At 42.0% G+C, this 26,176-nt stretch overlaps 2 long non-coding RNA genes across 3 annotated transcripts in view; one reads left to right on the top strand and one right to left on the bottom strand.

Moving 5' to 3' along the window:
- LOC111091971 overlaps positions 1 to 18,364 on the top strand; it is a 51,131-nt gene extending 32,767 nt beyond the window's left edge. The window contains exons 2-4 of one of the 2 annotated variants that reach the window (XR_005376931.1): positions 11,435 to 11,587; positions 13,134 to 13,326; positions 18,308 to 18,364. This is a non-coding gene — a long non-coding RNA (uncharacterized LOC111091971). Of the gene's footprint in view, positions 1 to 2,269; positions 2,360 to 11,434; positions 11,588 to 13,133; positions 13,327 to 18,307 lie in introns of those variants that run through there. The other variant, XR_005376930.1, reaches the window with a different exon arrangement.
- On the bottom strand, positions 1,437 to 8,392 carry LOC119865364. The gene is made up of 3 exons (XR_005376932.1): positions 8,243 to 8,392; positions 7,539 to 7,650; positions 1,437 to 2,107 (listed from the first exon to the last, which is right to left on the bottom strand). It is a non-coding gene; the product is annotated as an uncharacterized LOC119865364 (long non-coding RNA).
- Positions 18,365 to 26,176: the final 7,812 nt, after the last annotated feature.

The following is a 26,176-nucleotide window of genomic DNA, read 5'->3' on the forward strand; positions in this document are numbered from 1 at the left end:
CTTATTCACAATTCTGGGAAAATGGGGGGAAACATCACACATGACCCACAATCCTATCCTGTGACATAAATAAATTGTCAAAAATTGTTTCCTGAGTACATAAAGATTTTATGGCACCAGGAAAAAAAAAACACCAGAGTTTTGTTTTGTTTACATTTATTTTTAAATTTATTTTTAAGTAGGCTCCATGCCCAGCGTGGGCACAAACTCCCAACCCTGACATCCAGCTAGTTGCATGCTCTACTGGCTGAGCCAGCCAGGAACCCCATATTTTGTTTGGTGTGGTTTGGTTTGGTGGGAGTCCTCTCCTTTGTGGATGTCAGACCTTTTTATTTTAAGGAAAAGACTAATAAAAGCCTTGTCTTTTCCAGTCTTCCCTTTGCCTGTAGGGGGCAGTAGGTTCATCTAGAGCTCAGGATTTTGTGACATCAGTTTTGTAGGCTCCAAGACAGATATGTGGAGGCTCACTTCCTAATTCTCAGTTCTCAGGTGTGTGGTTGCTAGATATCTCTGGCTACCCATCACTGACTAGTGAAGATTTCCACATTCTTTTCAGTCCACGAGTTGGGAAACATGCTATGTGGCAAAGTTCAAGAGGAACCCATTTTCCTGCAAGGGATTAAGGAAACCACTAATGAGCAGTTGGGTAAATCCCTATCAAAAAAGGACAAAAGGCATAGAAATCTATGGGAGAACAATCCTCTTCGCATAGCTCTATAAGCCTAGTTTGGAATGGTGCATTTGTTCTGTGGCTATAGTATTTTTATTAAAACAGAGAGAAACCTACCTCCTGTAGATGGATGGGTTGGGATAGTGGGGGACGGCGTTGGGGGTGGGGATGCACTTAAAAAGTAGAATCTTCTGTATTGTCAGTCACCTGAGGAGCGCACACACCCTTCAGAACCTCAACTGAGATCAATGTCCCCAGGTATAGATAACAGCCACCATTTGGCAAACATTAACTGTGTGCCAGGTTCCATCCTAAGTGGTTATCGAGTATTATCTCAGATATTCTCCACAATAACACCATGAAGGGCATCCTATTAAGGCAGCAGGAAAGCTGGGGCAGAGAGAAGTCAAGGAATTTGTCCAAAGCCACAGAACCAGTAAGCAGTAGAGTGGGGATCTGAACATGAGCGATTTCCCTTCTGAGCCCAAATCCTGAACCCTCTGCTCTATTATGGCTGCCCTGGTGTGGGCAGGACTCTTTGGAGCTGGGGATGTGCAGAAACCTAAGCTGGGGAACTCGGATAAAGTCCACCAGCCAGGGGAACAGAAACCAGTTCATTTTACAGTTTGTGCTTTTTTTTTTTTTTTTAACCTACACATTTTTTTCCTGTGTGATTTTTTTTTTTTTTTTTTTTGTGGTATTGATTATACCCTTTTTAATTTAATTAGGGAGTCCTTGAGAACAGAGTTTTTACAATTAGGTCAGACTGACACAGAGGGATCAGAGTGCCTTGAGGCTACTCTGATGATGGCAAGGTGGGTTCAAGGTGAGACAGCACCAGAAGTACATTGGAAAGGAGGGCCTGGTCCTCACTGTGTGGTTCATTCATATTTGTTCCCATCTGGGCATTCTCCCTCTGTGGCCACAACTTGGAGTTCCCAGTTTGATTTTGTTAGAGAACACAGTATTTTTTAGGATAGTAACTTTAGAAAGAAGTTAGTAATTAAAAAAACCCAACCATTTGGAAATGTTTGGTCAAAAAGGAGATGCTTCTTATAGCCATCCTGACTCTCCAAGAAAGTACTCACTGTGTCCAGGCAGGTGCACGCTTTCCATCAACATTTGCAGTTTTAGAGGCTCTAGGAGCACCCCACTGTGTTCATTTCAGGCTCTGGCTATACTAAGTGGAGTGAGCTTTATAAGTGATGTCCCTTCCGCATTGCAGGGGCCCCAGCGCTGCTCTGGAATGGATCTTCAAGGGAAGTTCAGCCACATCACTGTAGCTTGTGGCCAGCAGGGGGCTTGGCACTTAGTGGCCTCCCAGGCTTTAGGCCTCCAGGCTGCAGAATTGACGAGAACAAGCAGAGGGTGTCCTCCATCCTCAGAGCCTCTCACCACAGTTCTTTCTGAGCCTTATTCTCCATCTCCACCCTAAATCTGATGTAGAAATAGATACTAGTAATGGATAATAATAGCTGCTATTAGTATTAACCACTATATAATGTATCAATGGTGATGAATGCTTGTTACTAACAGCAAGAGCCTGTATTCTTATGACACACTTCAGTCCTAATCTAGGACTGAACATTTCTTTTCCAGGAGCCTGACTGAATTAATCTCTGCTTACCAGTGAAGAGGTGGAAGGCTGCAGGAAGCCAACGGTTTCCTCTGCTCCAAGCCAGGAAGGCAAGCCATTCTTCCTTTCCATCCATCCTGACATAATTGTAATAGGTACACCATGACTCACAGGTCTCACATGTCTCACATCCAAGAAGTCTTTGGGCCCATTTCTGCCTCCAAAGCTGATGTTTCCAGTGATAAGAACCTAATAAGTCTTAGCTGTTTGGTTATGCTTTAACCTTGGCCAGATGAGATAATGGGAGATGGTGGGGACAGGACCGGGGAAACCCACACTCTTCTCTCTGCCTAAAGGGACAGAGGAGGAAGACCCTACTGAGAAAGCCTTTCTTGTCTCAGTGACAAGGCAGCAAATTTAGCGACAAGAGCATGAGTTCGTTATGAGGCACTTGAAATTCAGATCTGGCTACTAAGTTTTATATATCCATGATCTCAGCTCCTCCATGAATTTCTCCTTCCCTGTCCTCACCTGGAAAATGGGCTTTTACAACACCAGGACCTTTGCTTGACACACTCATGTGTTTTTATTTGTCTTTTAAATAGCTTATTGTCATTGCCATCTTTGTGGACTGTAGAATTCCAGAGAGCCCGTAAAGTGAAGCTTACCACCACGTGGCTGGGGGTGTCATGCACTGATGATAATGTTGCTCATATTGTCATTCACCAGACAGGAACGAGCCACCAACGTGCGTCAGACGTTGTGTCGGGCATTGTTTTTGTACAAATCAAAATGGTCATAATCTTCACCCTCAAGGAATTTACTAGTTAGTGGGGGGGTTCCAGTGCAATGTTACTGGTGTTGTGCATGTAGGGCGTACAGTGGGCCATGTGGAGGGTCGCCTATCTCATACTTGATGCCAGAGAAGACTTAAGGAGCTGCATTTTAAAGAAAAGTAAAAAATAGATGAAAAAAAGTAAGGGGGCATCCAGGGAGCAAGAACACTTTAGGCAGACACAGGCATATTGTGCATTAGTGCCGATCTGAGTCTTATTAAAACTAAGGGTGATACAGCTCTCTGGTCCAGAGGTCAGGAAATCTGGGGTCGTGGCCTGGCACTGTCAACAGCTTTTGAAACTGGTCCACCCAGTAACTTAATCGCTCTGGGCTTGTTTACTCAACGATCCATGTGAAGGCAGGCTACTTATGCTCAAGGATGGCCCCAGGCCTAACCTTCTATATAGTTCTGCATTTTGGGTTAACCCTAAGAAGCCAGGTGACGGTTCCAGGCATTCTTGGTTGGCAACCCATGCCTTGACTGACAGCCCGAAGATTATCAGCCAAGCTTCCTGAACACAATGGTGATGCACTGTATCTAGCTCAGGGCCATCCACAGCACAATTGCCCAAAACACTGCCCTGTAAAACACTGGTCCCCAGCCTTCACCTCCTTTCAGGGGGATGGAAATAGTGATAATCATTTAGAACCATGGAAGACCGATATGTGATATGCCAGCCAGGCAGCAAGGTGTTGAGTGTGGGGGCAGAGAATCTTGGATTTGTGCCTTGAAATCATTTTATGGAAAAAGTTGGAAATCTAGCCCATCCCCTTAGGCCCCCAATATTTCTTTCTTTCTTTCCTTCCCTTCCTTCCCTCTTTTTTCTTTCTTTCTCTTTTTGTTTTTTTCTTTTTCTTTCTTTCTTTCTTTCTTTCTTTCTTTCTTTCTTTCTTTCTTTCTTTCTTTCTTTCATAGGCTCCACACCCAACATGGAACCGAACGTAGGGATTGAACTCATGACCCTGAAATCAATACCTGAATCAAAATCAAGAATTGGATGCTCAACCACTGAGTCACCCAGGTGCCCCAGGCCCTCACTCTTTCTGATGGATGGGGATCTCCAACACACATTCAACTTCTGGAGGATTAAGACATTAACCTTGAATGTGACTTTGAAAAGCTCAGAATCCAGTTTCTTCCAACTCATGTAGATAGGATACAGTGTTTATCAGGCTGTTGTGGGGGGAAAAATAAATTCCTGAGCTGGATGTGGGAGCCAGACCACAAGGAAGTGGTCAGGCAGGATCAGTCCTTGTCTGTTCTTAGGGTTGGCAGCTAGTGTTTCCTTAACTGATCAAAACAAAGGATCTGTAGCATCTTTTATCTCTCACTCCCTACTCTCCCCCCTTGCCTCATATTCTGGAAATAGCTGCTGCCCTTTGTGGGTCAGATCCTTTAACTCTTTAGATCTGGTTGTGAGCAACCTTGGTAGGCTTTCCCCTAAAAACAGCCCCTTCCCTATTCCTGCCGGAAGCCAGCAGAGAAGTCAAAGGAAAGGGAATTGGGCCAGAAATGTACATTCGCCTTGCTTGACCAAATGATGGTGGACATAGAGCCAAGAGGCTCAGTCTCTGAAGCTGTTCAACAGGAAGCAGCAAGAGCGGTTTTAAAAACATAAGGAGGCTATGAGGATCAGGGAAATTCTGCTTGAGGTTTTAGTATTATGTGTTGTTCTTCTAAACGGAGTCCTTCATGACCTTGGAGGGCCAAATGGCATTTCTCCATCAATTCTGAGGAAAAGTTCTAATTCTAATCAATGATCTTCAGAGAGACTTACAGGCAAAGTGAACTGCACCTGAGAGGATATTTTAAGAATACAATTCAAGAACTTCAAGCACTTACTGTTTCCTAGTGAAGGACGACGTGGGAGAAAAAGGTAAAAGGCGACAAGGGATCAGCAACCAGAAAAAGTGGGATGTGTTCAAGGGTTTCTTCTTGAAGCCAAAACCACATTAAAATCACCTTTGTTTCTACTGGAACCCCTGCGTTCAAAGAAGGTCCATTTGAGATTTGTTTTTCTCTCCTTCATAACCCTTGAACTACATGTAAGCCTCTGGGTTTATGATGGTATCTGGTCTAAAACTGCCAGTTTGAGAAAACCTTTGTACCTTATTGCTGATTTAGGCAACACTGAGGATTAATGACGTATTGGGTGGAGTGTTTGAAATGAGATTAAACTGTAGCCGAGCTAATTGTTGCTTCAGCTTGAATTGATGAGGGATGGGCCAACTGAGGGGGGGGGAGTGGAGAGTAAAAGTCTCACTTTCCTTGCCCTCAGGAAACTGCTTTTGAACAAGAAACAGAATGGCTCCCTGCCTTAGACTGGTGACTACACTCGAAATCTGTAGATGAGTCTTCGACATTGTGGCAAGCACAGCTTCAGATATAAGGTGGTAGCTGTTAATTAAAGCATATAGCTACTGTCTTGAGGGTCTTTTGGTTGCTTGGAAGGCCAAATTGAAGAGGCAGCAGGAGGTGAAGGGTGGTGATCTTCACTGATGTGATGAAAGCAAAATCTTCCTTTTCCATGTGGGAATGCTTCTCAGCTTGCGTGGCACCCTGCATCTTGGTGCTCAATGCATCTTCACTATATTAAGAGGCAGCAATTGTGAGAAATAAAGGACTGTGTTTAAAACAATGCACAAAGCATAGGGAGCATATCGCGGAAGACATGCTTTCTGATTATTTTGCACCATAATTGGAGACAACTGCTATTTTTTACAAGTCATGGATGAGCGCCACAGCACCCTAAGGCATTTTTGTTTCAGTCGTTGGGAATAAGGCATAATGTCATATTATTCCCTGTCAGGTGCATCCTTGGGATTACCGATAGAGGGCAAGGAGCTCTTTAGCCGCTGCTGTTCTGTTCCATGACAGGCAGGCTGTCTGTCTGTCTCTGTATAAACAGCATGGTAATGAGAAGCTGCTTCTTTCATTACTTCTGTAGTCTCTCTGAATAAGGGATTATCATTAGATTGGGAGAGATGTACCTCTGAGAAGCCAATGTGACCCCCTGCATACAATCTGGTCCCACAAGATGCCTTCTGGGACAGTGGTTCTCAGACTTGGCTGCATTTTTTTTTTTTTTAAGATTTTAAAATTTATTAGAAAGAGAGAGAGCACAAGCTGGGGGAAGGGGAGAGGGAGAGGGAGAAGCAGACTCCTTGCTGAGCAGGGAGCCTGACAACACAGGACTCCATCCCAGGACCCTAGAATCATGACCTGAGCCAAAGGCAGATAGTTAACCCATTGAGCCACCCAGGTGCCCTGTCATGGCTGTATACTATAGTCAACTGCGAAGTTTCAAAAAAATCCAAATATCTAGACTGCTCCCAGACCAATTTAGTCAGATTATCTTGAGGAGAGATGTAGGCTCTATTACTTCTTAAAATGTCCCTGGTGATTACAGCATGTAACTAAGTTTGAGAACCAGGGCTCAAGAATCCCTTGAAGTTCAGCATCAAGACTGATGATAAGCTCTGCACCCCACACTGGGGACTGGTGAAGCTAGAGAGGGCATTTGCCTGAGACAAAGCAAGTGGGGTATGGAAACCTTACAGTTGTAAATCTCAATGCCCCACAGACAATGTGTGCTCCCTCAGGGCCTCTACCTTGGGTTCAAAAATAGCACATGTCTCAGAATGTGGACCTTGGATAAGAGGCTGGCATATGACATGTCAATCTTTATTCTTTTTTTTTTTTTTTTTTTTTTTTTTAAGTAGGCTCCACACCCGGGGTGGAGTCCAATGTGGGGCCTGAACTCATGATCCTGAGATCAAGACCTGAGCTGAGTTCCAGAGGCAGATACTTAATGGATTGAGCCACCCAGGCACCCCTGACATGTCAATCCTGACTAAATAACTAAGCAGACATTTTAAGATACAGTCAGCCCAAATGGATATGAGTATTCTGTCCATTTGTTTACTAGCTGTTTTGAGCATGGATTTATGCTGTGAGTCATGACCTATTTTTTTCAACAAAACTCCCTTTTAATAATTGGAAAAGTGTTGAATTGAATAGTACTAAACACACACACACACACACACACACACACACACACAAGAACAAAGGGTCTTTAATGAGACAGCTAAAAAGATCATCTCAAACAGCTCTGGGACCACTTCCATCCCCCTCTTCCCCTGGATTGTCACAGGCATATCAGAAGCCATTCTCTCTTATCTGGGACTGAAAGGCAGAGTGAAGTGTCACACCTCCCCCCAACACAACTATTCACAACCAGGGCTTGGGTTTGCTGACTAGGCAACTGGAGAACACAATCTCTCTTATATCTATTTTCCAATATTAAAAACAAAAACAAAAACAAACCACCCAAAGTTGAATTGTTCCTTTGGTAGGGGAGTGGGGAGCATGGGGAATTGGCTGTGACAGATGTCTAATTTTGCTACCTAGGGTGGTGGCTCGGGAAAGAGACCATGGCTTATTGGGAACTTCACCTTCTAGGGTTTCAGTGGAAGGGGTGAGAGGTGACATTTGTAGAAAGTTCCTGGACATGTGTGAGTTCCTGCTCTCTACCATCAGCGAAAAGACCAGGCAAGTCAGGACTCCCTGAAAAACAAATATAGACAAATGCATGATCCTCTGAGAGATACATAGAAAAGGTGAGCTGGTAAAGCATATAAATCCTTGAAAGCATGGCCACTGCAGATTTGCAATAGTAAATGGCACTACTATTGTATTCTCATATTCAACATTAAAAAAAATTGAAACAAGACAGAAAGATAACAAAGTACACATTTTCTGAAATCCCATTACCAAGAGAAAGCCCTTATAAAAATCTTCCAAATAGCTCTCTACAAATGTGTGAGCGTGTATGTGCAAGTGCACGAGCATGTGTGTATGAACGTCAATATAACTACACATTTTCACAAACTTGGGCCTAAGGTACATGGTATTTTGAAACTGACTTTTTTAGTCCTCAATACTTCTGGACTTGCTCTATGTCTGTAAATTTAAACCACATCATTTTCAATGTCTGTAGCATGTTCCCTTGTATATATGTATCATAATTTGACCAGCCTTTGATTACAAATAAAGCTGCTAAGAACTCTCTTGCATGTGTCCTTTTTTGGATACACACCTCATTTCTCTTGACATGTACCTACGAGGGGGATTACTGGGGTTCTGGGCTCTCACTCACCTCTTATTGGACATTGAGTTTTTTTCTAATATTTCTGTTTTCTCAAACTGTGCTGCAGTGATCTTTCTTCTACTAGAATATAAGCTCTGCAAGGGCAATTTCTTTTTCTGTTTGCTTCCCAGGTAAATTCCAAATGCTCATGCTGTTATTTCCAACACATCTGCTGAAAGAACTATATAAATATGGATTTTTTTCACATCTATAAGTATAGGGACAATGAATTCTTAACTCAAAGTTTTTACCCCTCTACATCCATGGATGACCATGAAATGCCACGAGTAATGATTTGAGGGTTACAAATTCATGGCAGTGAGTAAGCAAATTTACAAATGTAGAATTCATGAAAAATAAGGATCACTATATTTCATAGGATATATTCCTAGATTTGGACTTATTGGATAATAGAGTATATACACTTTAAGTACCAATAGATACTGTCAAATTTCCACTACTTTTCATGAAAAGATATTTTGATTTACTTTCCCATCAATGCTATGTGAGGGTGCTCACATTCCCATGCTCTTGTCAATCCTAGGTCATGTCTTTTGTTGTTGTCATTGTTGTTGTTGTTATTGTGGATCTAGATTGGGGAAACTTAGATTTTTATTGTGATGACAAAAATCACCCGTGGGAGAATGAAAATTCTAACTGACAAACTGGAAGTGAAATGTGGCTGGGCAACATGGGGAATGGATGTCCAGAGTCCCTGGAATGTTTCCTGGAATCTTGGGTTTCCTTCTGGAATCCTCTAGGTGCCCTGTATACCTCCTGGCACCACGGTCCCAATGGTCGCACAGAGCCCAGCTGGAGAACCAGCCCTCTTGGCCAAGAGTTTTATTGTACAAGAAGATGAAGATGTACAGGGATGTTCAGAGAGTGGCCTCAACTGCAGTAGGTACCTCCTCCTCCTCCAGCAGGCTGTTGGATGCCTAGTTCTGACAGGGGCACTGCTGAATATGAGCCGATAGCTTGACCATGCAGTCGTGCAGCTCAAGGACTGGCCCTGTTAGCAGCACTTCCTACTTATAACTGGTACCCTGGTATCCAGACTGAGTATGAAGGCAAACGGTCCTTCCAGCTCATCTTCCCCTCTTCCTAAGAGACATTGTGGATAGCAACAAGGATGAAGAAGAAACAGGCATGAAACATTTTCTTCATGTTCCTACAGAGAGATCAGCAGCTGGCAGAACAAATGACTGTAGACAGCAATTTGTCAGTGACTGGCAGCTCAGTTTTCTTCTGCATGAGGCTGAAGAGAACTTCTCCTTTGAACATGGAGCAGAAGGCTGTCTCTAGGTTTAGAGTCAGTTGCTGAGCTCTTGGGGGTTGGCAGTCAGGCCAGACAATGAAGCTCCATTCTCCCTCAGCATCACCAGCAAGAATTTGGTGCTCTTGTCTATCTTGGAACGTTTTGATCATCTTCTGGGAGACCATGGGGGCAGATGATCACCTTCTGGACAGTTGACACTTGGCATCTCCACCAGGACCTCAGGGGCAGACATGGACACCCACCAGGACTTGGGGCTGGTTCTGGGTGGGTGGGAAATCACGTTGTCAGCACTGCCCGCCTTGCTCTGGGCCTTGCTGTGGCTAACCATGCTGGTCTGGGCCCCCAGCATCGGGTCCTCAGTCTCCCCAGGGTTGGAGTGCATATAGGGCCAGCTCCTCTAACTCCTCTTCTTCCCCCCCACCCCACTCCTCACAGCTGGAAGTTGTGTGGTGCAGCCATGACACCCCAAATCATTAACCCTATATTTGCAGTGCCTGCCATGCTGTCAGTCCTGAGTCATTGATGGTTGGTTGGTTGCTTAGTTGAATAAACACTTCAGGCTCTTCACTCCTCTCCCATTTAGTTGTGGATTTTTTTAGATTTCTCTGAATCTAATCTTAACAATATTCCCCAGGTGGATTCTCTGGGTATTTTATTCTGACTTTTAATGAGTGCAAATAGCAGTGGGGATGCAAAGCTTATGGGAAGCAATGATGACCCAAGGGCCCAGCTTTTTCTCCACAAAGGCTAAGAGCTAGTAGCAGAAAATGCAGTTACCTTTACAAAGCTGATAAGCAATTGATTTTTCAGTTCAGAAAGTTATGAACCATTTTTTAAGCCAACAACAACACTAATTAACACCAAAGAAGATTAAGCGTGCACTCAAGTTTTCCACTAACTTTAATGAATTAGTTGAGTTGCTGGAACATTACTCAGCATGGGAAGAATAAAGGACAAAGATGCACTCCCCATTCTGCTGAGCATGATAATGAGGTCTGTACCTCATTTGCAGGGAAAATGTTCTTTAGTGAGCATCCACAACTTACGGAGATAATGAATCTATGCCCCATTTTACTTCCAATTTTATTAATAGATTATTTTACAGACTAATGCAATTATAAATTAGCTATTCAACAGCACACAATGAAATTCATGAACAAATCTGGTTAAATGCTTTCCTTGATTGCACTGCGTGTATAACATCTTTAAAACGGGGATTCGATTCTTAATTCACACCATCAATTAATGTTTGCACACATTGTATTAATCAGTTCTTGTTGTCAGGAGAAGTCCCAGTTGTTTATTGGTAGGGATATAATAGCATTTACTGGCATCTCTAATTACAAATCTGAAATTCCTGGGGAAGAGAGAGAAAATTTTTTTAATTTGTATTTTTAAATATCAAAATTCTTATGTTAGTCATATACTTAGGGGGAGAAGCAGATTCAAAATAATATGAATTGCAAAATGCCATTTTTATTTATTATCGAAATGGGTCTAGAAGAAAGTAATCTAAAATTTTGGCCATGGTTATTTCCAGGCAATAGACGCCCTGGTGACTTATTTTATTTTGTCTTTGCTTTCCTGTATTTATGGATGCTTTTCTCCATTTGAACAATGATATATAGAGCTTTCATGTATAAATACACTAAAATCCATGGAAAACATACAAAGCATTACATGGCTTCCAGGAGTCCTAATATTCAACAAATCCTTGTGCAAATGGACTATAAAAATCTATCACTTCTCAGAATGGAATGTCATGGTAAATGAAAACTAGGCTATAACCTCGTGGAAGGAGGGAGGGAAAATGAGCTGAGCAACAGTAGCTTCTGAAAATGGAACTTTGGGTACTGCAGGCCTAAAGGCAAAAAGAATTCTGCATAAATACCTACTCCAGTAGGTAAATTTGTTTCTTGCAGAGCCATGGGTCAGCAGTGTATACCAGGATTGAATGAAGAAGTACCTACTGTCAGAGAAAGAAGTTGCAAATACCCAGGAGGGAAAGGCTGAATGTGCTTTATGGTGTTGGATTAAAGTAGGACATACCAGTGTAAATTCACATTTATTTTAAGGTATGTACATTAATATATGTTTAATATACACATATGCATTTTATTTACCTTAACATGCGTTTTAATATATGTACATGCAGATGGCTAGATACAGAAATATAGATATGTATACATACATGTACATACATACAAACATGTGTATGCATACGTATGTTTTCTTGTTCTGTCAGCTGACAGGGCCTGGAAGTCGACACCCAGAAGCGATGAACAAAACCAGTGTCAAGATCTTGGTTTCTAGGGGACACTTGGGTGGCTCAGGTGATTAAGTGTCTGCCTTCGGCTCAGGTCATGATCTCAGGATCCTGGGATCAAGCCCCACAATGAGCTTCCTGCTCAGCAGGGAGCCTGCTTCTCTGTCTCCCTCTGCCACTCCTTCTGTTTGTTCTTTCTCTCTCTCTCTCAAATAAATAAATAAAATCTTAAAAAAAAGAAAAAGATCTTGGTTTCTAAAGGCTATCTCCAACATAAAGAATCAAGGCTGCTCGGGACTCCTGGGTGGCTCAGTGGTTGAGCGTCTGCCTTTGGCTCAGGGCATGATTCTGGAGTCCAGGATGGAGTCCTGCATTGGGCTTCCTGCAGGGAGCCTGCTTCTCCCTGTTTCTGTCTCTGCCTCTCTTCTTCTCTGTGTCTCTCATGAATAAACAAAAATCTTAAAAAAAAAAAAAAAAAAGAATCAAGGCTGCTTAGAGAAAGGGCTGGACAGGGAAAGTGAGTTTGGAGCATCTTATAGTTTTAAAAATGAACAAATTCTCACCCCCCCACACACCCCCACACACAAAAAGGAATTGAGCATGTCAATAGGACATAGGGACAAAACTTGCAATTGCTCCTTATGGCCAAAGTTGAAGTAATTTGGGCAATAAAATAAATAATGATAATATTGAATTATAACATGAGGAGTAAACTTAATATCCCTGAGTATACATCGATAAAATAAATGATCTAATGAATAAATAAAGGACGGATAAGGGACAGATCTTCTACGCAGACTTCCAGTTAATAAATGTAGAGACTCCTCACTCCAGAAAGTGAAACTGAATTCCTCTTTCCTTGAGCATATGGGCTATACTTAACAGTGATTTACTTCCGATGAATAGAGCACGGAAAGCAGAAGACAGTGCACACACCCTTAACCAGGATGTCAAGGTTAAGATCACCAGTGACAGGCTATGTTGATATCATACCCTCGCCTAATACAGTGAGATCAGGAGCGCACTTCGTGATTTCATCCCCAAAACCCAGTTCCCCAGTCTCATGAGAAAATTTGTCAGACAAACTCAAATTAAGGGGCATTCTACAAAATGCCCCGTCCTCTTCAAAACTGTCAAGATCATAGACATCAAGGAAATACTGAGAAACTCTCATGAGTTGGACTGGTCTGGGGAAGGCATGACAGCTAAACACAACATGGTATTCTGAATTAGATCTTGGAATGGAAAAAGACATTTAGTGTAAAACTGGTAAAATTGGAATAGTCTGTAGCCGAATTAAGTGTGATTTCTTTTCTTTTCTTTTTTTTTAAAGATTTTATTTTATTTATTCATAGAGACAGAGAGAGGCAGAGACACAGGCAGAGGGAGAAGCAGGCACCACACAGAGAGCCCGACGTGGGACTCGATCCCGGGTCTCCAGGATCACGCCAAACCGCTGCACCACCGGGACTGCCCTGATTTCTTATTTTTGTTAAATGTGCCATGGTTAGATGTTAACATTGGAAGAAGATGAGTGAAGGATATCTGGTACTTTCTGTATTTTTGCAAATTTTCCATAAACCTAAAATTGCTCTGAAATTTTAAAAAATTTTAAAATTGATCTCAAATTTCAGATCTAACCTCTGTCCTAGTATTTTCTAAATGTTATCATTATATCTGCTATCGAAAGAAATTGTTTGTTAGTAGTCACTATCTTGTGTTTCACTATTTAGCAGCAGCAGGTGAAGACTTGGGCTGCTTGGATTTGAATTCTCCTCATTATTATGTGACCTCAGACAAGTCATTTAACTTATGTGCCTCAGTTTCTCTATCTGTAGAATGAAGGTATGATGTATCACAGGGACAACATGAAGATCAAACAAGATAATACTCAAATAGTAGAGATCTTCTCAAATATCCCAGAAATAACCTAGAAAAATCGGTTCACCACCACCACCAAATTCTTTTGGTTATAAGTCAGAAAATGGGCCAAAAAGTCAGAGATAGATAAAAAGAGGTGAAATGAACCTACACAGTTTGTAAGTCTCAGTGGGCACCAGAAGGAGAATCCATGTACCTAAAGCAAACTATTCATTTCACTCTTTTTTCTGCCTTTTTTTTTTTTAAGATTGTATTTATTTATGAGAGAGAGAGAGAGACAGACAGAGACACAGAGGAAGAAGCAGGCTCCATGCAAGGAGCCTGATGTGGGACTCAATTCCGGGTCTCCAGGACCACACCCTGGGCTGAAGGCAGCGCTAAACCGCTGAGCCACCCGCTGCCCCTTTTTCTGCCTTTTTAAGATAATTTTTCTTTTGAGAAATAACCAAAAATTTCCTAAGTGACTCCATTTCTTCCATTTTGTTGTTGTTCTATACTCTTTCTGGGCCAGAGGGCTCAAATACTAGAATGTCATCTGTGAGATGCCTTGCCAAGCTAGATGCAAGAAATATTTAGGACTTACTATGGATAAACAATTACATTTTTCTAATATTCCCTGTATTGCAAAACTCAGGAGAGTTCCTACAAGGCTCATCGAATAACCCTTGGACATTTTACCTTTGGGGCCCATTAGTCACTATTATTACTAAGCAGGATTAAAGTACTAAGCAGGGTAGAGATTTCATTTTTTTAAAAAACCACATTTGCTGGTATCTGATTGAAAGAAACACATCCCCCAAAATTCTGCCTTTTGTATCTCACTGGCAACAAAAGGAAAGAGGTTTTCAAGAATACCCTTGATTGTTAGCCTGTAAGAGAATCACGTGAGAGAGGAGAGAGAGTCTCCAGCAGACTCCCCACTGATCATGGGCAACACTGCCAGCCTGACCATACTTTGGGAATGACTTTCTGTGGTTTGAAAGGACTAGTGTGTTTTAGGACTTATTTTACCCAATGGTCAATGGGAATATGGCTAAAACTGTGTGATAAAAAAGAGATGAATTCACTTCCTGGTGAGCCCAAAAGCATGGAATCACCTGTTATTGTTTCCTCCAATGCTCTGAACAGTGATACCACCACTTTTTGTTTCTCAAGCCTTCTCATGTAAAAGACGTTTGGCTGCTTATCTGCCGGGATAGAGTAAGCTTCCTAAAATGTTCTCTTGTGAACAGGAATGTCAAGGGGTGTGTCTCTAAATCAGCGGTTCTCAAATTTTATTGTGCATGAGAATCACTTGGTGAGCTTATTTTAAAAGCATATTTCTGGGCCCCACCCAAGAAACTTTGATTTATTAGATAATAATAATAGCAAGCATTTATTATACATTTACCATGTGCCAGGCACTATTAGAAGCACTTTACATGTATGAACTGATTTAATTGTTGCAACAATTGTATGAGGTAATGACTATTGTTACTCCTTTTTTTTTTTACAAATAAGGAACCTGATGCTCAGAGTGATTGATATCTAGTTAACTATTTATTAACCAGTTAGTGGTGGAGCCTGGATGTGCACCCAGGCAGTTAGTGTCAAAGTCTCTTACCCACTATTACTCGACCACCTCTTGTCTGGTGAGGCTCTTCACTCTGAGTTTCCCAAAGGGAGCCCGTGAAACAAAGATGTAGATGTAGGCAATTTCTTGGACTCATGGTTTCCAGAGACACAAGTATGCAAGAAAGCCAGACAGGGAACTGCGTTAATGAGCTGGTTGTTGCCATGGGTAGCCAGGGCTCAGTCCCGCTAGGAACCCTCCAAAGGACCATGAAAAACATTCCTTTAGAATTGCCCTACTGAAGTTGGAGAAGCTAGGGTGTGTACTCTGGCTCCTTCCCCTTCTCAGTTGAGGGTTGTCTTGCTGAGGGTTGAATTCTGTGTCACTAACATACTCCTCTGAACCCAGAAAAAGACCTCGGGCAGAATGGTGAAGAGATCAATGCAGAGAATCATCCATCATAGCTGCAGGCAAATTCTGAAGTGGGTCACAGGGATTTGGAGCACAGCTTTGATAGGAATCTTTGATAGGATAATATATATATAATATATATATTAACATTTTAAATTTAAATTTAATTTAGTTAACATATAGTATATTATTAGTTTCAGAGGTAGATTTTAGTGACTCATCAGTTGCATATAACACCCAGTGCCCATTGCATCAAGTGCCCTCCTTAATGCCCATCACCCAGTTACCCTATCCCATCACCTACCTCTCCTCCAGCAACCCTCGGTTTGTTTCCTAGAGTTAAGAGTCTCTTATGGTTCTCCCCCCTCTGTGTTTTTATCTTATTTTATTTTTCCTTCCCTTCCCCTATGTTCATCTGTTTTGTTTCTTAAATTCCACATATGAGTGAAATCATATGGTGTTTGTCTTTCTCTGACTTAATCCATTTAGCATAATACCCTCTAGTTCCATCCACATCATTGCAAATGGCAAGATTTCGTTCTTTTTGACAACTAAGTAATATTCCATTGTATGTATGTATGTATATATACCATATCTTCTTTATCCATTCATCTGTCAATGGACATTTGAGCTCTTCCCATAGTTTGGCTATTGTGGAAACTGCTGCTATAAACATTGGGGTGCATGTACCATTTCAAATAACTATGTTTATATCCTTTGGATAAATACCTAGTAGTACAATTGCTGGGTTGTAGAGTACTTCTATTTCTAACTTTTTGAGGAAGCTCCATACTGTTTTCCACAGTGGCTGTGCCAGTTTGCATTCCCACACACAGTGTAAGAGGATTCCCCTTTCTCTGCATCCTCACCAACATTTGTTGTTTCCTGAGTTGCTAATTTTAGCCATTCTGACCAGTGTGAGGTGGCATCTCGTTGTAGTTTTGATTTGCATTTCCCTGATGCCAAGTGATGTTGAGTGGAATCTTCATTTTTTAAAGAGTTTATTTATTCATGAGAGACAGAGACATAGGCAGAGGGAGAAGCAGGCTCCCTACTGGGAGCCTGATGCAGGACTCAATCCCAGGACCTCGGGATCACTACCTAAACCAAAGGCAGACGCTCAACCGCTGAGCCACCCAGGTGGGTGGCTGAATCTGCATTTTAACCTACTGTTCAGGTGGCTCCAGGAACACATTTTGAAAAAAGTTTTTTAAATTTGAGGATAATTTTGGGCTGCCTCAGTGTGGTATCGCAGGCCATGACAACAGGGTTCTACATGATATGAAACTGAACAATTTCCCATTTCCCTTTTCATCCCCAGCCCCCAAAACCATCCCCTAAGAAGTGAGCCACACCAGACCAGATCATTAAGATCCCACAATGCAGTTGAATCCTGCTTTTTTGTCCTAGACTGACAGACACATGGCACAACCAACCAGAAACAGCCCTATCTAACCAATCACAAGAAAGTTAAAGTACTCAGGATGGATGAAGAAAGGGGAGAAGTTTCTGTGCCCATATTGCTCTTAATGTCTAGATTTAAAATTTCAAATATGCTTAAAAATTGGTCACTGCCATGATCACCAATAAAATTGAATCCAGAACCCAAATCATTGGAAGGAGAGAGGATGAAGCTTAAGAGGCATCTAAAAGTAATATATTTAACTTATGTCTCCCATGGACTTGCTGTGTCCTATTGAAACAGCACAATGCTAGGCAGGCAGTGAGAGAGAACCAGAACCAGAAATGTCAGACCTAAATGGGGGGATCTAGGAAAGCTTCGAATTCAGGGCCTGCAAACTCAGAGGCCATCATGGGCCAGGAAGGTATGATGGCTTATTATATAAATGATGAAAATACAATACAGAGGGGAAAGCCTTGGCAACTGGAAAATGCACACACTTTTTAATTTTCAGCAATGCTAGGCTGGCCAAAAGTAAATAAATAATCAAAAAACACTTTGGTGCTCATATTTGCAGATTACTAATATGTGCATATTCAATTTCATTTTTTCTCCTTTGGTTGAGAGGAGACAGTTTCTAGGAGTCACTCAGGGACTTATGTTCAGCTGATATATGTTCTGAATGATCAAGGCATGACTGTAAGTGTCCTTAAATATTTGACTGTCACCTCTGAGTTCAGGCAACAAGCAGACCCAAGGATTGAAAATACATCTACACTCTCTTCTGTCATCTGCCCTTAAAAACTTATATTTTGCATTCATAATATGGAAAAATACATAGAGAAATGTAAAAAACCAATAAGCAGTTATAGATAAGTGTGTTTAACTGTGTAAAATAAGAGTTTTCCATATGCAAAGGATCTTAGCTTCTATTATAAATTCTTTATTTAAAAATTTTTTTATTACAAATTCTTTAGAAGGAGCACCTGTCTGGCTCAGTTGATAGAGCATGATCTCAGGGTCACGAGTTTGAGCCAGACATTGGACATAGAGATTACTTTTTAAAAAATTCATTGGAAGGGTAAATCCATCAGCAGGATACCATCAATGATCTAAGCATTTGTTGATCTTCCTTTTGTTGACAATCACAGTCTCAGTAAACTACCAGTACTTATGTTTTCATTAGGGATTCATCTTTTTTATTATTATTATTAGGGATTCATCTAAACACAGAAGGAAAAAAGCCTTTCTTTGTTTTTTTTCTTTTTCTTAATTTTTTTTAGAGAGGAAGAGGGGGAGAAGCAGAGGAAGAGGGAGAAAGAGAATCTCAAGCAGGCTTCACACCCAGCATGGAACCTGACCTCATGATCCTGAGACCATGACCTGAGCTGGAATCAAGAGTCAAATGCTTAACCAACTGAGCCACCCAGGCACCCTTTTACCTTAACTTTTTAAAAAGTATGTTTATACTTTTATATGTATATACTTATGTTTATAAGTACAAAGTCTCACTGTGTTTACTCTCAAGGAACTTCAATAAAAATCTAAAAGGTTTGGCTACAGTCAACAGTTAAACAAATCAATCGGTTGTGCCACCAGATGTGAGCTTTAGGAGGTAAGGGTATTTTTTGCTTTGTTTACCCTCATATCCCCAGGCACCTAAAATCATGCCTGTCACAAAGACATTCAACGTGTTGCTATGGCTCTCATTTGCCCCTTGGTGGTGGTTATCAGCTGCCTGGAAGATTTAAATTCTGAATTATTTTAGAACCAATTTCTGCTATGCAAACGCTCTGTATCTCCAGACGCTAACAAGTGAAATAGAAGAGGGAATGAGAAAGTACAAGGGACCATTTGGAAAGGTTTCAGTAAATAGCAGAAGTTGATGGCAGATTTTGAAGGGATAGGGGTTAGGGGTTGAGTTGAGGGAGAATATGGAGAGGTGAGCATTCTGAACGTGTGTGCTGTGATTTAGAGGGAAGAGGTGAGAGAATAGCGAGCAAAAGTAGGATTTTCTCAGTTGAGCAGACAGCATAAGGCAGAGGGGAAGGAAAAATAAGACTAGGGATTAAGGGCAGCCCCGGTGGCGCAGCGGTTTAGTGCCGCCTACAGCCCAGGGCGTGATCCTGGACACCCTGGATCGAGTCCCACATCGGGCTCTCTGTATGATGCCTGCTTCTCCCTCTGCCTGTGTCTCTGCCTCTCTCTCTCTCTGACTCTATGAATAAATAAATAAAAATCTTTAATTAAAAAAAAGACTAGGGATTAAGAGAGAGGAGTAATTGGCAGAGTAATGGCAGAAAAGCCATTTTGTCAAGAGTTCCTGGTATCTCTCTAAGCTTTGCTAGTCCATAGCACTCTATATCCAGGGAATACAAAGTGTTGGCTAGATGTTGTATAATTAAGCTTAAAAATACCTTATACTGGGTGCACATGGGTGGCTCGATCAGTTAAGCATTGGACTCTTGATTTTGGTTCAGGTTGGGATCTCAGGGCAGCGGAATCGAGTCCCCACATCAGGCTCCAAGCTCAGCACAGAGTTGGCTTGAGGTTCTCTCTGCCTCTGCCCCTCCCCCTGCATGCTTGCACTCTCTCTCTCTCTGTCTCTCTTATTTGTAAGTAAGTAAATAGATAGATAAATAGATGATAGATAGATAGATAGATAGATAGATAGATAGATAGATAGATAAGATAGATAGAATCTTAAAAAATATCCTATGGGATACCTGTCTGGTTCAATTGGTAGAGCACACACTCATGGTCTTAGGGATATGAGTTTGAGCCCCATGTTGGGTTGGGTTTACATTAAAAAAAAATAAACCCTGTAAGAGAGATACTGCACTACCCTGGGAATACGAGTTGGAGCATCCAGAGAGAAAGATAACTGGCCAGATGGCTGGCCTTATGGACCAAGAGGCCATGGCCCTAGGCATGAAAGGAGCCCACCCTGAAAGAAGTGTCACATGAGTGATGGATAGATCTTCTAAGCTCCTTACGCAGATGGCCTAGGGAATATCTGTTCCCAGAAATAGATACCAAATGACTGTGTACCTTATCACTCCTTTTTCCAATAAATATGCCCACAGAAGTTAGATTAGGCATTACTTTTTTTTTAACTATACCATAAAAATGTTCTGCAAAGCTCTATATCAGTGTAATTAGGCAAAGGAAAGCTAGATCTTATGGAAGGCTCAAGAAACTTTTGATCCCATTAGAGCTACTGGGAGATTTGCAGAGCAAAGCCAGAGAAGGTTAATGTCTATCTATGGCTTAATTTATGATCTGAGTGTACAAACCTCTTTCAAGACCATACAGCTGACTAATGAATTTATTAGGGAGATTAATGCTTATTATCTGCCATTTCAAGCTGTACTGGTATGTGCTAACTTGATTCTTATACCTTGGAACATGCTGAAACGTCCCCAGGTGCATCTGACCGGCGGCTGTTTTTCCCAAGCCTGATGCTCCCACAGTTTAAGGTGGGGGGATGAGAGGAGCCAGTCCCCACTGCTGTGTTGGCTTCTGTGCCTTTGCAGCCCATTCCCAGGGGATGGCACATTCCCCCTTACCCCATCAGACTTGCTCAGGGCTTGCCTTGAGTAGGTAGGTGTAAGCAGTGTACCTGCTACAGGTAGTTGTCGCCTCCCTCTGGCAGTCTAGTGGTCTTATTGAAGGCGAACAGATTTCTTTCCCATTGTCGCTCATCTTCAGCCTCCTCCTCACTCCCACCTCAGACACCTGAGCAAGTGAACCATGCTATCTATAAATCCAGATGGAAATAACCTCATTAAGGCAGAAATTAGCGAGGCAGGCCTAATCACCTGTTTCATCCACAGAGTCACATGTGCAAGGGTTCAGTAGGATACTCCTTGTCCAGGTATTTCTCTTCCTTTAGCTGAGAGTCACATGAAAACAGCCAGGGGTTTTTGTAAAGACTGATTCTATGCAATGCGGTGAAAACCACATGCATTTGGTCTTTATGTTTTACCTAGACCAGGTAACTCTTATGGCCCAATTGATCACCTCGAGTGGATTCAACCCTACTGATATTATCAAGAAGTACAGCATGTCTCTCAATTCCTTGAATTGTCTAAGAATCTCAGGGGCTTATTCAAACCAGCGTAGTAGGGGAGAGAGCTGCAAAGTACCACAGAGTCTCATACCACTGGGGCCCTGGCTGCAGGTACGGGTGTTCAGTCTGATCCTACACCGTCTGAGGCACCTTTATCCCCTGTGACAGTGAGACTCTTACCGGTCCAATGATGCCTGGGCCCATGGTGCCCCAACTCTGGACTGATTCAAGATTATAGCTCTTTTTTTAAGATTTTATTTATTTATTCATGAGAAACACAGAGAGAGAGAGAGTTAGAGACACAGGCAAAGGGAGAAGCAGGCTCCATGCAGGGAGCCTGATGTGGGACTCAATCCTGGGATTCCAGGATCAGGCCCTGGGCTGAAGGAGGCGCTAAACCGCTGGGCCACCGGGGCTGCCCCCAGGCTGCCCCAATTACAGCTCTTTTAATTAACTTCATGTGCTTCACATAAGGTGAAGTATTTGACTTCAGCTCTATGCCATGCTACTGCTAACCCTCCCCCACACCCTTTCCCACGTCTCTCTGCGCTGAACATTGGTTACCAGCCCCGACATTCTATTGCCTCCTGGTGAATTCCTTTCTGAGGCTTTTTCCTGATGGCAGCTGTCAGTGGGCTTATCTCAACTGAAGGGAGGTTCTCAAGGTGTTGAGTCTTAAAAGAGTAAGAGCTGGGACTTCTCAATCCCTCTTGTCCCCTACAAAGTTTTCCTACCTCTCCCTTGGAGGACAGTTCTATAAGGGGGGAGGGTCCAGAGCAATGAACCCCTCTTATCTTCCTTTGCTCCTAAGAATTCCTGAAAAGAGACTCTTCCATGAACATTAAAAATCTGGCCATTTTCACTACCCTGTCCTTACTCCCTCTCAAAATAACAAAAAAGAAGGAAAGAAAGAAGAAAGAAAAAGAAAGAAAGAAAGAAAGAAAGAAAGAAAGAAAGAAAGAAAGAAAGAAAGAAAGAAAGAAAAGAAGAAGAAGAAGAAGAAGAAGGAGGAGGAGGAGGAGGAGGAGGAGGAAGTTTCCACTGTTCTGGCACCCCATCAAGAGCAATCTGTAGCAATTTCTGGTTCTTTCTGCTAAAGAAGTACTGTTGAGTGTTAGGGGAGTAGACAATGGGTCTCAGCTAAGGGAATCACCTCTCTTCTGGTAAGGGAATCACCTTCTCTTCTGCATTTTTCTTCTTCAGGGTTCTACTAACTGTCTTCTCTCTGTTCACTCTGCAATATCCCAATGCTCAGGTCTGCACTTACTTAAAGTTTGAATTTTACTCTTATCTTTGTCTTGCTTTCTTCATGGGAGGGAACCTGGAGATGTGCTCTGGAAATTTGGGCTGCTGTTCTACTCATTATCCCAGATAGATTTGTCTTCTGTTTACAGGACGCTCTCTAGCCTGACCAGGGGTCAGAGTTACGGATTATAGGTTTGTGTCCCTGCAAACTTCATATGTTGAAATCCTCCCCCCCACCTACCCCCACCCAGATGTTGGCATTAGGAGGTGAGGCCTTTGGGAGGTAATTAGGATTAGATGAAGTCATAAGGGTGAAGCCTTCATGATGAGATTAGTGGCCCTATAGGAGTCAGGAGGAGCTTGTTTCCTTATTTCTGTTCTCTACGCTATGAGGACACAATGAGAAGTCAGCAATCTACAACCCAGAAGAGTGCTCTGACTAGTACCTGACTGTGCTGGCTCCCTGATCTTGATTCCAGCACCAGAATTGTGAGAAATATATTTCTGTGGCTCTCAAACCACACGGTCTATGGTACTCTCTTATAAGCAACTCATTTGACAGCAATATCAGCTAGTGTGCTGTGCTACAGGTCTGCGGGAGGTTGCGAGAGGTCTTTATTTGGCACCTTGACATGAAGAGTTATTTCCTGATTGAAGTCTGAGCTAAGAACAGGTTCCGCAGAAAGACAGAAATGAAAATACTATGACACTTCCTATATAACACCACTGCACAGTGTGGCTCCTTCTCCTCTAGTTCAAGGTACATATAGGTTGGAACATCTCATACACTGTCATGTGGTTCTGCAAACTTATTTAAGTTTTGTCACTGGCAAGTTATGCACTCTTTTCCAAATCATGGAGAGGAAGGAGTCATTCATTCAATTGACCAGAGGGTCCAGGCAGTAACCAGGGTCTTAAGTTATCTTTCAACACACACATACAGTTTGCATATGGGATATCCAGGAATGTTCTAGAAGCTCAAAAAGAAATTTGCAAACTCCCAGTTGCCTTGAATCATTATCTATCTTTTTGCTACTTCACTCTTAATAAAGACATGGACCCAGATAACTATTTCTCTACTTCAAGAAAAATAAGGGCAAGTACAAAGCTCAATAAATGAAAACCAGCACCGAAAAGGAAAATCCACTTCTTCTGTTTCTCCTTTATTCTTAACACTACTGCCACACTCACAACACTTCCAACACCAGGAGTGTGGATTCTTTTGTTTCCAAAAATACCAAATTTTTTTTTTATGAAACCAGCTGAGTATCCTACAAGTCAATTCAATTCTGACACTAACTGGATTTAAGGCAGACCTCAAGGGTTAAGGGCTCAGTCCCACGAGACTGCCTCCTACTTTCAGACACTCATCAGACACTGCTTCCTACTTTCTAGACACCAAGTGCTAGATCCTCAGATTACCCACAACTTCTGTTCAACTTGGCCACAAATCAGAGGTTCCTGTGAACCAGCCCTTGGATTTGGTTATTTGTGAGAACAGTTCACAAAACTCAGGAAAGCACATTTACCATTTATTCTATAATATAAGGTATGATAAAGATGAAAAGCCACATGAAGGGATACATGGTGTGAGGCCTCAAAGGGTCCCAAGCACATGAGCTTCTGTCCTCACGCAATTGGAGTACGCTGTGTTACCAGTGTGTAGATGTGTTTACCAACCAGGAAGCTCTCCAAACCCCATACTTTGGCATTTTTATGGGGGTTTCACTATGTAGACATGATGGATCATTAACCCCTTTTTCAGCCCTTTCCCCTCTTTGGAGAGTGGAGGCAGAGCTGAAAGTTCCAAGCTTCTAATTATGGCTTGGTCATTCTGGTGACCAGCCCCCATCCTAGAGCCCACCAAGAGTCACCTCATTGGAACAAAAAGCATAATTATTGACCAGGAAATTACAAGGGATTTGGGAGCTCTGTGTCAGGAACTGGGGTCAAGGGCCAAATATTAGAATAAAAGATGCTATTAGTTGTCTCTGGCTTAGGAAATTGTAAGGGTTTTAGGAGCTCTGTGCCAGGAACCAGAGTCAGAGACCAACATATCTGTATCTTTATATCTATATCTATATTTCTATATTGACTTTCTATTATTTCATGGGCTCTCAGCCTCGAAGTCAGGAAATGATTGGGAATGGTGAGGACTATTGGCACCCTGGGGTACTCACTGGCCATTTTCAGCTGATCCTTGTCATACAAGGAATGTGTGATTTTCCTATTAAATTTTGGCTGAAATTTTGTAAAAACACTGGGTAGTCCAAACTAAACATGTCCACAGACCAGATCTGCCCTTCAGGCTACACATTTGGAACCTGAGATGAGAAACAAGAATGCTTGGAAAGCACAGTTAGCTAATGTTGTAGAGTAAGCTGTAGGCCACTGAACTCACTTTGCAATTGTTTCCTGAGAGATGAGCCAAAACCTCTCAGCATCTTGGGCACCAAAATTCCTCTGAATTACTTCTTTTTCTTAAAGAATAGATCATATATATTATGAAAAGCAATATGTGCAGCTTTCATCACTCCTTAGCTTTAGGAAATGGAAAGGAACTCCATTCTCTCCTTTCATTTGGGGAGAAAAAGATCCAGAGAACAGGTTTCCTTGGTCCAATTTAGAACTTCTAATTTGGAAGTAGCCAGGTTACGATGGGTAGATTGTGTTCACTGGTGCTTTTTCCCTCTGCATCTGGGGAGAGAGGGCAAGAGGTAGAAGCATGCCTACCTGGTGAAAGAAAATGATGGGATGAAAATGGAAGAAGTATTCAATTATAGGATATTTGCAAATATCTGTGAAGCTAGTATGTAGTCAAAACATCTGGATAAGTCACTGACTCTGTCAGCCTCTGGATAGCTGCCTGGTATATGAGGACCAGGAGGGTGCTCTTCCCCCTTACAGATGCAATGCCTTTCCCTGCCTTTCTTGATTCTTTCACCCAGCAGAGAAATCCAGAGTCACTCAATTTAGAATTCCTATACTGTCAATATAGGAATTCCTATAAGTCACCCATGATGGCTAGTCTATCGCGTTCATAGCACCAGGGTGCCAGACCATTCTTACCGGTCCCCTGTACTAACTAACATCTTAGGGGTTCATATTTGGAATACATGTGTAACACTCATGATGCCAAATTGTAACCGAATAGGTTACACACTGAAGAAGATGGCACCTTGCTTGCAATGGCCCTAACAATGAGCAGTGTCCAAGGTTACATTAGAAAGGAAATCCAGATTAAATAATGAAGAGGGAAGTGGATATGAGTAAGCACAACCGGAGTTTGATTTATCAAGCAGGAAAAGAACAGCTTAATTATTCTCAAATGCATAAAAATAATGCTAATGGGTACATCAAACTAGGCAAACAAAACATGTGATCTGACAGCGCTTTAATTAATGGATACAATTTTTAATTAGACCGTCAATTATCTGTGAGGCAAATGAATGTTGGGAAATTACTTGTTTTCTTTAGTCTCCCCAATTTGTATTCTTGGAGTCATATTTGAGTCATCTCTATCTCTAAAAATATCAAGATTCCAAAGCCTGATCGTTGTTACCTTCTTATGCTTTTCAAACCTACCCTTCCCTCATTCTCTCAGCTAACATCCTAGAGCAGTGCTCCTCAAATTTCAATTATACTGACAGATCTTCTGGGGATTTTGTTAAAATATGTATTCTAATGCAGATCCTGTTGGTCCAGAGGTCACACATTGAGTAGCAAGGCCCTAGCCTATGTTCTCCTCCCCACTCTACCCTCAATTCTAACCACCCTACCCTCTAACCTCTAACCTTACTGGCCTTCAGATAAGTGTGTCTCTCTTCCAGGCCCT

This window comes from Canis lupus, chromosome 23 (assembly GCF_011100685.1).
Source record: "Canis lupus familiaris isolate Mischka breed German Shepherd chromosome 23, alternate assembly UU_Cfam_GSD_1.0, whole genome shotgun sequence".
Taxonomy (NCBI): Eukaryota; Metazoa; Chordata; class Mammalia; order Carnivora; family Canidae; genus Canis; species Canis lupus.